Raw genomic sequence first — 14,404 nt, 5'->3', positions numbered from 1 at the left:
GCATGCATGACTTCAGTTAGAACTCAATCAGTTGAGTTTGGTGGAGTTGTGTTTAGTTTGACTTGGTTAAACTAGTTGTAATTAGTCTAACTGCAAATAGACTAATGATGAGTTGTTAAACTAATTATTAACTCATAATGCAACTATAGAATACATCATTTAACTCTGTTGCATGTCAGTGCATGTTCAGTTCAGCAGGGACAGGTGTTAGAGGATCAGATTGCTATCAGTTGTGACTATAGTTGTGCAAGAGGATTTGCACAATCAAGGGATCGAGTATGCCAATGAGTATTGCCCATTATTTGCCCAGTAATATAGCCTATGCTCACATATTTCCCAGTGTGAGTGATTATTTGGAGGTAAATACGAGTTGGGTTAATCCATTCTCATTCATTCTTGAGCAGGTATTGAGCAGTGGAGGCAGGCAAGTAGTGGAATAGATTTGGAGATCAAATCTGAGCTGTATTGTGTGTAACAGGTGGAGATAGTGCTGGATACTTGTGAGAAGTATTAACTATTGTAATGTTACATGTTCTCAATCATTAATATACTGATAGTGTGGGGTTTTCAGCTGTAAGCTTTCCCCGGGTTACATACTGTGTTAATGTGTGAATGCTCTTGATGTTTTATTGTTATTGATGCTGCTAAGTTGATGATCAACCTAGAGGAGCTTATGTATTGTGTATGTATTCCGCAATAGTACATGATCAGGATAATCTCCATCGAATATGTGTTTATTATTCAAAATTTCTACATATGTCAAAGCTGGGGAGGGAGCATTGGGCAATAATTAAGAGGGTTTCCAGGTATTGCGTTGCACTTGTTGATTTGGGGTAGCATCGGATGTGCTCTAGCCACGAAATTTGGTGGAGAGGTTGGGGCACATGAGATATCCAATACCCATAAAGGGTTTGGGTAGATTCTTAACAGATCAGGATATATTAAAATAATTAATATTTTTAATGGAGTCCTTGAGTCTAAACTTAGGGAAAAAAATATTAATGTGTATTAATATGAATCTGTGTTAGAGTGGTCCAAAAGACATGCATCAAGCCAGATCTAATCTTAGTCATTGATTAGGCACTTAATCTCGGTCGTTGAGATGTCAACAGGAAATGTATAAGAGGAGGCTTGAGGGTCACTTGGAGAATACACCAGAGTGATTAGTCATTCTATTCTCTAGAGCGAGGTTTTCTAAGAGAGATAGAATCAGTGATTAGGAAAGCAGCTAAGGGGCATTGACTACAAAGAGACAGAGAGGCATAGATAGTGCCAGGTTAGCAGCAGAGTAGCCAGAGAGAGAGATGCAAGAGCAGCCAGTGCTCACGCAGGGCCACTCAGAGGTAGCTAAGTGCTGTGCAGAGCACCAGAGGGGCCAACGTAGCTGACACAGAGGCTCAGAGAGCTGATGCAGGACAAGATAGGCTGACATAGTTCCAACGCTGGGCTAGGAGAGGTTGAAGCAGTCCAGATTGGGTAGACACTGGGGTCTCTGGGACAGATTGGTGCTAAGTAGCTATTGGAAGGATTATTCGGGGTTTCAACTAGTAGATTTGTCAGAAACCAAGAGGTATTACTGCTAAGGAAATTCTCTATTGGGTAGGCCAATTTCGGCACTCAGATTATACTCTAAAATTGCTTAATAAGAAAACCCTCAGATAGCTGCACCGATTTTCCCACATTGGGTTTTTCTGGGGACATTAGTCCAAAAATAATGGTGTCATGTGGTGTGTTTGTTCTTATTTCTTTTAGTTGCTGATTTGTAATATATTGAGCATGCATTGGTGTTTATTTTCAGTATTTACTTTGTAAATAACTTGTTAAGGAAAAATAATAAGTAGGTAGGAATAAATTAGAAAAAGTGCATGAAGGGTTTCTAACTACGAAATCTTAGAAACTTAAATAACACTGCTATATATGGATTGTGCTACCAAGGAAGACCAATACTGGATAAAGTGTTAGACATACATGGCTTTGTTGATGCAGACTAGGTTGGAGATATCGAGCACAAAATATCTACAAGTGGGTATACATTTAACCTATTTGGAGGAGAAATTAGTTGGATGAGCAAAAGAAAATATGTAGTGACACTCTTAGCTACAAAAGATGAATACATGGCAACCACTCATACAAGCAAGGGAGTAATATGGTTACAGAGATTATGTTTAGATATTGGGATGATGCAAGACGCTATAAGGATAGGTTGTGACATAGTATAATTCAAAATAAATATAAGCAATATAAATTGTGATAGTCAGAGTCCATTCTTCATGGTAAATAACCAAGCTTATCATTCAAAGACAAAGCTCATTGATGTTTATTTTCACTTCCTGAGAGATAAAATTGAAGACAAGAAGGTGCCATTGGAAATAGTGGACACTTTGAAGAATGTTGCAGATTCATTAACAAATTTGTGAGCACTGAGAAGTTCTCTTGGTGTAGAGAAACAATGGGCATTATTGTCCTAGATTATTGATCATGTACTCCTGTGAACCTCTTTGTGCAAAGAAAACAAAACGTGTGAGAATGTTGGGTATATATTATATTCTTTGCATGAATCATTGACTAGGCTTATTCATTGTACGTTGCATGGGGCACAATGCCCCCAAAGTTTTTTTGGGTGCATTTTGCGATGCTTTTGGGAAATTTTGACACATGATTTTTTACTAAAAGCAATATTATGGTACATGGTGGTTTTTCCATGGTTTTGCAGTTTCTGTTAAGGAACTACAATTTTATTCTAATATAGCATAAATTCATTAGCAATTCGTGGATTTCATAGGACATATATTGTGTTATAACAATGCACATCAATTTGTATTTAAAAAATATTGCCATTTTTCCTAGTTTTGGGTTTCCACGATAAAATCTCTCTGTTAATGTGTGTGTTTTCTATTGTATATATATATTTTTAATTAAGAATTTGTTTGAAACATATTAATTGTACATGGTTAAAATCTACAATGAATTCCTTTAATTTTTACGCTTGAGTATCAAGATTTTGTAAAGTGTTTTAGGCACTTTATTCAAACCTAAAGTTCGTAAAATTATTCTTCTACTTTTTCATAAAGCTATTTCGAGAGTTCATGTCATTTATGGTTTCAATGATTTTAAATGAGCAAAGAAATCTCATAAATGTTCTCCTATGATTTTTTATGATCTTTGAATAAATGAGATCATTTTCGAGTTCTCTAAATATTTGGACCATTTCTCTACTTTATATTGTTTTTTTGCTTAAAATGTGTTTTCCTCATAATGTACAAATGGATGTATATTTTTTCCCCAAAGGAAAAATCATAATTTCCATTAATGATAAAATTAAAATTATATGTAGTAGATGCTGTCAAAGCATATCCAAAAACTGTGTACCTGTTCTATGATAAATGTCCAATGTAATTGTATAATTCATTTTGTGCAGATCCCTACTAATTATCCAAAAATGAAAACATTAGACATGACCTGTATGAAAGAATCATTTTGTGTCATACATACATCTAAGCAACAAAAAAATAACATAAACATAAATATATACATGTTAGATTTACTATTAGAAATATATGAGTGTCAATTTTTTTTCTCCATATCCTATATCTCTCTGTTATTCCCTGCCATCATGCCTTCCAAAAAGATCAATGAATGGATGATGGTAATACTGGTAATGTTCAACTCCATTGTGCTCATAAATCAACCATGTTCTTGGGTTCTACTACACATCTTCTATGGATAATTGATCAGAAATGGCATTCCTTTCCCTATATATATGTAAACAAGATATATGATCAAATTGAGATTTTATCAATAATGTATCATACAACAAATTTTTGAGTGTGTGTGTGTGTGACATTGAGTTGTATGATTGAACCAATCAATGACTATTTTGGAGTTACCAAATACTTATAGTTGTCAACAGAATTTTTCCAGGGGAAAAAGAAGAATGAGCTTCAAATTGTATAGCTCAACAAAATTATTTGTTCTAGGTCCAAAACCAAAACTCATCTTAAAGAAATTCTCATTATTCAGGTAAAGGATAGCGCCTCCTCCACTGCTATTTTCCCTTGCTAATCCATCAAAATAAGCCCAAGATTTGAGTAATCAATGACTTCCTGTAAAGTGTTGTAGTTTGAACCATATCGTTCCTCCTCCAGTATAAGCTCATTAATGACAATGATTTGTGTCCCTAATTTTTCAGGCATGAATATATAATCTTCAAATATTTTCCTATTTCTTCCTATCCAAATCGCCCAACAAATGAGGATCGAGATATTCCAAAGTTATTTTGAATTTACCTCATAACACCAACCCTGTCATGCTTCGATGAGCAACACTCCTTGCCATCTGAATAGAATGTCCAAATCATATCATATTAACAACATGATAGTACAAAAATAAATGGTCAAATGTTTCTTTTGAACAAATTCATAATGCACACCATCATGGTCCTCGAAAAACCCTTCGTTTTAGATTATCCATGGTAGGAATTTTATTTGATAGAATACACCATAGTAAGAGTCTTGCCTTTGTAGGACTCTTCAATTTCCAAATGATTTTCCACAACCAACACGTCTCTTCAGGTTTCTTGTACTTGTATGCAACTATATAACTGTCTTTTGGATTGTAAATACCCCTTTTCGAGTGTACCCCACTTCATCTACCAAATCCATTATCCCGCCATGTGAATTTTCCAGGGTATTTTTATAATCCTGCCATACTTGATGCCAATGTATGGGAATATTTAAGGCCTGTGCAAATAACCAACCTTGACCCCATATGTACAAGGATTTTGGATATGATATCTGATTTATCATCTTGATAGTATGCTCATTTAAAAAAGTAACAAAATCAGGAGGGAGTATATTCCTATTGCCAGACCAAGGATCGATCCCCACCAACACATGCTCCCTTGTCCCTCAAATGGATGTATACTCTAGGATGAACTGTTAGATCATATTTATTTATAATTTTCCTGGTCCACTAACATGTGAATGCGTTGAATGATCATATTTTTATGCTTTGAGTTATTTTGAATACTTGAGTGAATGAAAAGAGGAGTAGCACCTCTACAAAAATGCAAAGGGAACATGCACAAGGCCCTAGGAATAAGCACATTTATTTCCCTTTATAATTATGGATTTGTAGATCACTGTTAATAGTGCATGCATGTGAATTAAAATTAGGTAGAAAATAGAGAACAATGAGATAAAATCTCAGAAACACATTTGAAACAATGTTGAAAATGCAACAAGATGATGGAGCTTAGTGAAAAGAAGTCACCTTAACCAAGTGGGCTCGCAGGCTATTTTTGGCGCAAACTCTATTTTTAGACATATGGATCATGGTCTATGAGTTGCAGGATGCTATTTGTGGATGATTGGTCATGTTGGTAAAAATAGATGGACTTCTATTTTTAGACATATGGGCAGAATCTATTTTTAGACTGCCAGACTAAAAATAGAACAGTCGAATATTATTAGCTCAAAATAATATTTGGACTATAAACATCATCTTATCCTCTTGGAGCACTTCAGTTTGAGCTACAGATGTGGCACATGCAGCTGTCAGAAGGAAATACGCTTTTCTTATGGGTTAGTTGAGCTATTACATGATGGACTTCAGTTAGAACTCATGTGGTTGAGTTTGGTGGAGTTGATTGAGGAGTTGATGGAGTTGTGTTCAGTTTGACTTAGTTGAACTAGTTGTATTTAGTCTAACTGCAGAATACACTAGTGATGTGAATTAATTATTAATTAATTCACTAATTATTAACTCATAAATCAACTAAAGAATACATCAGTTAACTCAGTGCATGGACAGTTCAGTGGAGACAAGTGTTAGAGGTGACTGAAAGGGCAAGACAACTGTCAGTTGTGACTATAGTTGTGCATGAGATTTGCACAATCAGTGGGATTGAGTAATGAAAATGAGGATTGCGTGGTTCAGCCAAGGAAATACGAGTTTGCTTCAACCATTCATCATTATTCTCATGCAGGATTGCACAGTGGAGGCAGGCAAGCAGTGGAGGAGATTTGAACCTGTGATTGATTCAGATCTGAGCTAGTTTGTGTGTAACAGGTGGAGATAGTACTGAGTACTTGTGAGGAGTATTGTACTATGTATTGTTACATGTTCTCAATCATTATAATATACAGATAGTTGGGGGTTTTCAGCTGTATTCTTTCCCCAGTACATACTGTGTTAATGTGCGCATGCGATTGATGTTTCATTGTTTTTAATGCTGCAAGATTGATGATCAACGTAGAGGAGATTATGTATTATGCATGCATTCCGAAATAGTGTATAATCGGGATAATCTCTGTGAATAAGTGTTTAATTATTCAAAATTTCTACACACAAGATATGACTTGGGAAACCCTTTCGGGAGAAAAACCTAGCTGGAAGGTCAGGTCACTTTGCTTTCTTTCTTTGAATAGAAAAATGCTACATGTATAAAGAAGTATGGTCTATGTCCCATGGCTACTACAATTCACAAATCCTCTCTTTGTGCTCTATCTCCTATCCCTATCAACCATATTTTGCTCATCTATGGAACAAATGCACAAAGAGGATCTATTGGCTATCAAAATGTAGAGGTGTTAGCATGAAGATACGAATGAAGTTCCCCAAAAAATGGAATGAAATAATCCCACAACCAAAAACATGTAGAACAAAATATAAGAATGTAACAAAAAATAATAATAAGGAACATGCCACAAGAAGTGCTACTGAGCTAAATCCATCTCAGAAATACATGGATAGGAAAGTACCAGAAGTTAATTGCAAATTAGTTCACAATCAATTACCAACATAGTGTGAAATAAGAAAGCATTGATTCAAAGTAAGCATGCAATCCATAAACCACGAATTAGTTCATTAACATATCACTCACATGAAAGCACACATACAAACACAATGGAAATACTGGTAGCCAATACTACCACTATGAATATGCACAAGAATCAATTCTGAAAGTGAGAAACTTCTCATTATTCTTGCTACAAGTTCAAGTACATGTTTTGCAAACCATCAAAGCCCAATAGTGGAACATGGGCTACTCATACCATCTTAAAATCAAAACACTAGTCTCAACACAACTCACCCTACAATATGCCAAGAGTTAAGTGCCTCTATCTCCTTAAGCACAAAACAACTATCTAAAGCTTGCCTAGCTTAAGTGCTAAAGTCCATTACAAGTGAGGCATGGGGGTATATTTACAGAAATGAGGTGACTTTTCGCTTGCCATGACCTTTCATTTATTGATTATGAATTATTTCCTAATTGACAATGAACATGAAAGCATTTAAAAGAACACAATCCCATGTATGATATGTTTTCAAATAAAAAACATAGTTCATTAATATAAACACATGGAAACAAAACATATACCATGAAATCACCGCAACTGAGAGTCTCACAATACTCAACAACACATGTAAGGAATTGCATGCATGGGCTCAAATAGCTTCTAAATTAAGCAGAAATATCCACAACACCATCACATGATATGCCCATGAAATCCATTAGTGGAGATGCAAAACCACCATTTGAATTCAAAAAAAGATCTATCATCTCTCAAACAATATGCACAAATCAAGTCCAAAACTACAAGTCCCTTTACATCTATCATGAGGGTTTATTTATATAAGATAGAGTGAATTTTCACCTACCATGACCTTTCACCTACCTTAATGACTCTTCAAATTCCACATGAGTTTTCACATTCCATATTAATCTCTACTCTGAATCCTAATTTACTTTTAATAAAATATAAATTACATCAAAATTGAAGAAACAAAATGTTCTCAATTAGCTAGTTTGGTGATGGAATGATCCAGAGCCTCTGCCTGTAGATCTCTAACCAAACATGCTTTCCAAATTTTGTATTCACATGTGATCGTCAGAATCTTGTGTTGTAGCTCATCCCCATACCTCGCGAGGCATTCCATTAAATTTGGTATCAAGGTTGGATTTTTAGCTTGTAGCTAGTTCAACAACATTGCGAGATTTGTTTTCAACTTCACGGTCTCAACCACATACTACACAATTACTTCTTTTGTAGCCTCCAAAATGTCTCTTGTAGCAATTTGCTTAATCATATCCAAAATTACTTGAATGTCTTGCTTGACCTCTAGTTTTGGTCTTGTTTCACTTAGTGCACCAATGGAAGATATTTTGTGTACCTTAACAAGAGATTCCAACCCATTATACAAGGTCTTATAAGAGACCATTAATGTCTCCAAGTATTTGCTCAACTTCTCATGTGATTGCATCTTGATCCCAATGTCAACTTTATCCTTCTTTGTAGTTATCAAAATTTTCCTTGGTAGTTCTTTAGGTGCATTAGGATATTTCATCCTCCATTCATACATGAGATCAATTTCAAAGGATGGTAGTTTAATTAACATTCCTTTGTCTTTTGACTCACTTTGTATGTTGGGGAATGAAGACAGAACTTGATGTAGGGTCAACATTTCATTATCAACAAGATGCATAGCTTCTTCTAGCACCTTAAAATTTTCAAGAATGGATGTATGCAAATCCTCACCTTAGGAATGTGAGATAAAAAAAGTTTGGTTCTCATTCTGTAGCTGTAGATTCTTCCGCTCATAAATGACCAAATTTTCTTTCAAGTCTTTAAATTCTTTTGATAATCAATCTATATTTCTTTTTGTGGCAACTACAAAAGCAGTCTTGATAGAAGCTATTGCTCTAGGGTTAATTGTAGTATCCATTACTATATCCCTTTCTATAATGAATGATATGGGATTCCTAGATTCTTGACCAAGAATATGTGCCTTTCCTATATGATCTTATACCTAACTTGATCAAAATTAAGCCCAAAGAGATCTAATACCTCTTCCTATTCTACTATGATGCCTAGCTTATGATATGGGAGATGTTTTCTAGTGACAAGGGTGCTTGGTCTAGGGAAATGTCCTGATAGTCTCCTGGTGTCTAGGAAGCTTATAATAATTTGCAATGTTTGCTGTTGTAAATGATACCACAAATTCTCCCTTATCACTTTTAATTGCATACCACTCCTCGTTTGTGTGCTGAAGAATCCATTCTATAGTATTGGCACACTGGAGGACTAATGGGTGTTCAACAACTTTATGGAGCCAATGTTTCTTCACATTGATATATACTTGAAAGTCCTCTTCATGTTGTGGGATGTCCTTTTTGGAGAAATTTGAATAAATATCACCCCATGTAAGCGCTGTCATATTATAGATGTAGCAAGTAGTATCACCATAAATGGGCAATTTAGGAGGGTTGTTCACAACTCCCTCTACGTTGCTTTCCACTCTGCCAGAACTTCTGTTGGATCCTCTTATAATGGGCGAGACCATTTCTATGAAAGAAGAGGATATGCACAATCTAGATCAATTATACCTGACATGTCAAATATAATCATTAGCGAAGAAATATGTTATATTATGTCAATGCTAATCACTGATTGCAAATAAAAAATACCATGGTTTAGGTCACGTTTTAGGATGGCAAGGTTAGGTCACATATGGTTTTCGGAAAAGAAGGTTTTTTGCAAGTCACAATTTCAAATTGTATAGCAAGTCACATTTTTGAATTATAGTGATACTAAGGACTGCAAATGCAACTTGTGACCTAAGGAAAGGGGCAAGCCTAGTCTAATCGCAAATCTAGTTTAGAGTGAAAATCACAATTCAAAGTCTTAATCTAAGTTTCACTTTCAAACTAAAAGTGCGATTTACAATTTTAGTGAAGGAAGATTAAGAGAAGTTGCATTTGCATGATCTAGTCTCGCTGTAGACTGAAAGTGTGACTTGTAACTTGAAGGTAAGAGTCACTGATGCTAGTTGTAGACTTGATCTCTAGATTCACTAGAGTATAAAATTGTGATATGTGTCTTAATAAGAGGAGCCTCCTTCTTTAGTCACAGATATGATTTTCACTGTCATTGGAGCCTGTAACAACGATTTGCGACCAAAGGAAAGGATTCCAAGCTAAATCACCGATTGAATCTCCAAATCATAGTGGTTTTGACTAGAATCTAACAACACAATTTACGATTTGGGGAAAAGAGGCTCTTTTTGCTTGAGAATTGCGAGGCTTGAATGGAAAACTTGTTAGACTTGGGAGCACTAATGAAATGAAATTATATAAATTCAAGATGGTTTCGTCCTATGCACCATACTAATTAAGCCAAAAACACAATGGATTCCCCTCAAATAAATTCATAGAGCTTCACGCCACAAACCCATACAATTTCACCCATCAATGAATGCAAACAATTATATTATGCTATTTCAGTTAGCACATTCATTCAATTTCAGTAACAATTCTTATGAGTATGAATTCATGAAGTTGGGGCATTGAAACACTAAAACGTGGGTTCAATTCGAGGAAGAAACCACTACAACAAGAGATGAGGGGCCAGGGTTTATGGGTGTAGATGCCAAGTATAAAAATTGAGGAGAGATCAAGGCATTTGCACAAGGGTTTATTTGAGAAAGAAATCACATTTCAAGGCTGGGTGTAAAGAGGAGAATTTGGACAAGCGTATGGGAGGCATAAGTACTCAGCGCAAGGGAAGATGAATCAATTAGGTACCATACATAATAAGACAAAGATTCATGATGAGAGGGGTCACATTAATTACTAAGAGTGTCACAATTGAAAATCTTAATCGGAGAGGAGGTTTGTTTGTCCAATGTTGAAGTGCATAATAGAATGAGAGAAGAGGGATTTATTATATAAGCGAGAACATGTGCGAGAATTTGCGATTTGAAAGTGTGACTTGGCTTTGTTGCATGCGATGGAGGAATTCCTAGTCACAAATCACACTTTTAGAAGGCCTTCATAAGTCACTGGGATCTAGAAGTGTGACTTACAACGTAAGAGGATGGGGTTCATGGTGTAAGTCACAAATCAAATTTTTAGAGGCTAGGTAGACTATCACTACAAGTTGCGATTACAATTTGTAACAATGGTAAAAAAATACAAGTTTTAAAATCTTCAATGCTATGATTGCTAGCATGCAATGCAACCATAGTCAGGTCAATGGGGGAGTAAAGTGTTAAGAAATCATAGGAAAGTTGAGTAAAGGGGGACTCCAAAATTTGAAATGGTCAAAATTTGGGGCTATTGTAGTGGCTACAACAATTGGCGATTTCCTGATCGGACCTCAAAATCTTTGTTTAGCCTTTACTCTAAGATAAAGTCTAATCCCTAGGAATTGTTGTCTTAAACTTATGGATTTGAATAGTTTCGCCATTCAACCCCGCTTATGGATGTAGTCTCTCTATCAACTTGATTGGCTTGCTTTGATCACCCTTCAGGAGTCGACACTAATAGCATTGATAGGGGATCAAGATAGTGAATATGCGAGTTGAATATGTTTGGAATTAAAGTGAGTCTCTGGTGTTTCTCTGATGCTAGTGAGCATACATAGCCCTGAAAGAGTCACTCAATAAATCACAAGCATTACTCTCTGCCAGCGGGCACCCATAGCCCCAAAGAAGTTACTTGCATCAATTCTCTACGCAGGAAGCCTTTCTCATTCCTTTACCCTTTATTTAATTAATTTTCTTTTGCATGCACATTGGCATAATTTATTAGGTGTTTACTGTGCCATGGTGGATAAGGGATATTGACTGATTTTATGGGAAAGAGAGGTTGTTTCTTGTTTTCAGAGACTTTAATATTTTTCGAAATGGGTTTTCTCACTATATGTTTCCCCCTTTCCCTTGTCTAACCACTAGGTCAACTCAATTGGAACACAATTTGAGTTTAAAATTGAATATAAGTAACATAAATCCTATGAAGGATATGGGGATGTTCCAGGTGATTAGAGTTCCCCACAAAGTCTAATCCATATTTTCCTTATGGATATCATTGACCTGTAAATATGTTCAAGCCTAAATAGTGGGAAGAGGTCTAAAGTTTCCCAATGATTGAACAATTTCCATAGTCTCTATAAAACATTTGACTTATTAAAAGTGTCCCATAACACTTTATTTATATACAGGGCCTTTATTTATGTACATAAGCCTTTGGTTAAGATAAAAAATAAAATGCATGAGGAAATGATAGGAAAATAAAAGCATGCCAAGAAATAAATTGCATGAAATAAATATGACATGAAAGTAATATGTACAAAGAGGAGAGAAGCTGCAAGCGCTGGTAGTGGAAATAAAATTTCAAGTCTTAACTATTCATAGGATGGAATCCATCTTTCTGTCTAAGGTTTAGACATGATAAGTATGTTGGCCAAGTTTTTCTTTGACTTGATATGGACCAATCCACAAGGATTGAAACTTGGTGTGCTTTCCCTTGTTTTCATGGGGTTTATCCCATTTCAAGGCAAGATCTCCCACACTAAATTCCCTATTACCTACAAATTTCTTGTTAAACCATCTCTTGATTTAGTTTGGTGAGAGGATTATTTTTCCTAGGCCTTTTTCCTTTCTTCCTCAAGGTGTCAATCATACTTTGCATAATTGGGAATGACCTACCATGGAATTCTTAGGACAAATGTAAAGTAGGGAGGTACATGTTGGGTGGTAGGATTGTTTCTTTTCTGTATATGAGGAAGTATGGAGAAGTACCAAGAGAAGGCTTAGGAGTAACCCGATCAACCCAAAGAGCATTTGTTATAACATTGTTCCAATTTCTCTGTTGAGTGAGCATGGTTTTGTTGATGATATAGATGAAGTTTTTATTGGCGGATTCAGTTAGGCCATTGCCTTGGGGGTAGTAATTAGCAAAATGTTTCAACAAAATCCCATTCTCCAAAGAAAACTCATAAAACCTTAATGATGAAAAACACGTTTCATTATAAAACACAAGTGAGGTTGGGACACGAAACCTAGTAATGATGTTTCAATTGAGAAACATAATTACATCCTGATGATTCGCTTGTCTGAGTGGCATAAATTCAACTCACCTTGTAAAGTAATCCGTGGTTGTGAGAATATACCTGTGCTACTTTGAGGAATGCAGAGTGGTTTCTCTAATCACATCCAAGCCCCACTACTGAAAAGGCTCTTCTACTGCAATGGGTTGGAGTGGAGTAACCGAATGTATCTCTCTTCTGTCACACATTTGACAAATGGAACATTTTCATGCATATGCATGAGCGCCTATGAATAATGTAGGCCAATAATAACCCATCCTCATAATATTTTGTGTTGTCGCATCACCAACATGATGTCCTCTTGCTAGTCCATCATACAGTTCCTTTAAAACCTTCTCGACATCAAAAGACTTCAAGAGTTTTAGCAAAACACCATTATGGTGTTTTCAAAATATATTACCATGGACAAACTAATAAGAATAGGCTTTTAATATGATGTCCCTTTTCTATTTCACTAATAAATGAGAAGGAAAAGTTCCTTGTTCTAGATATTGCCTCAATTCTCCATACCAAGATGATGGCATACTGAGTGTGGGTGAAAAATCATTATTATACATCTCAATCTCTTGTTCCCATCCTAACAATTTTTCTTCATGTGTATCTAAAACTTTGGTAGGAAGCTTACATAATCCATGGCCTTTCACTGCGTTAGCCGGTTTGAAATTAAGATCATATATTTTAAGAAAGTCATCCAATTGGCTCTTTGTTCCCCTAGTTCCAATTGCATAAATAAAGATCTAACTGCAGGATGATGAAAAACACTATGACATGATTTTTAAGAACATAAGGCCCAGAGTTTTTGAAATCCTTGTACACAACATAAGATTTCTTGTCCATATCAAGATAATTCAATTCTGATCGTTGCATGCCCATACTCATAAAGGAGATATGCTGTTTTTGGTAGCCCAACCGACTCCTTTCTCATTTTGAAAATGATATGGGTACCCTCTCTTTTTGTTTGTGTTTTGCTTTTGGTTATTATCTGGACTATAGTCAATCTAGTTATGCGGTCTTAAGGAAAATTTGATACTTGTTACTAGCACTTGGTATTCTTATTTTGATTTTGTAATGACCATGTAACTTGTGCTTTGATGCCATTTCATTCCTAAGATTATTATTGATCTTGGTCCAAGTATTTGGTATTATAGAGAAATATTTGTTTTATGATTGGTTTGAAGACTGGTTACATATTATGATGAGTGCATATTGTATATTCATATCGGATTATAAAGTTCTGGTGAATGATTTTTAAAATCCCTTATATTTTATTTATGTGCTATTTTCAAACCATTTGATAGGTATATGTACCAAGGCATGCTTTATTGTATTTTTACATTGGTCATGTTTATATTGTTCATTCGTATGTATGAATTCGGGTTTTAGTTGAGACCATATTTATATCGTTTTGGGCTATGTTTATTTATGTTATGATATAATATTTTGGTCACAATTGAACATGTTGCTATGATATTTATCATTTCCATATCCCGAGTGATATATGATAATGCGAGATG

Source organism: Pinus tabuliformis, chromosome 8 (assembly GCF_031772625.1).
Source record: "Pinus tabuliformis cultivar Carrire ecotype Pingquan chromosome 8, CPIR1, whole genome shotgun sequence".
Classification (NCBI taxonomy): domain Eukaryota; kingdom Viridiplantae; phylum Streptophyta; class Pinopsida; order Pinales; family Pinaceae; genus Pinus; species Pinus tabuliformis.
This window is presented reverse-complemented; position numbering follows the sequence as displayed.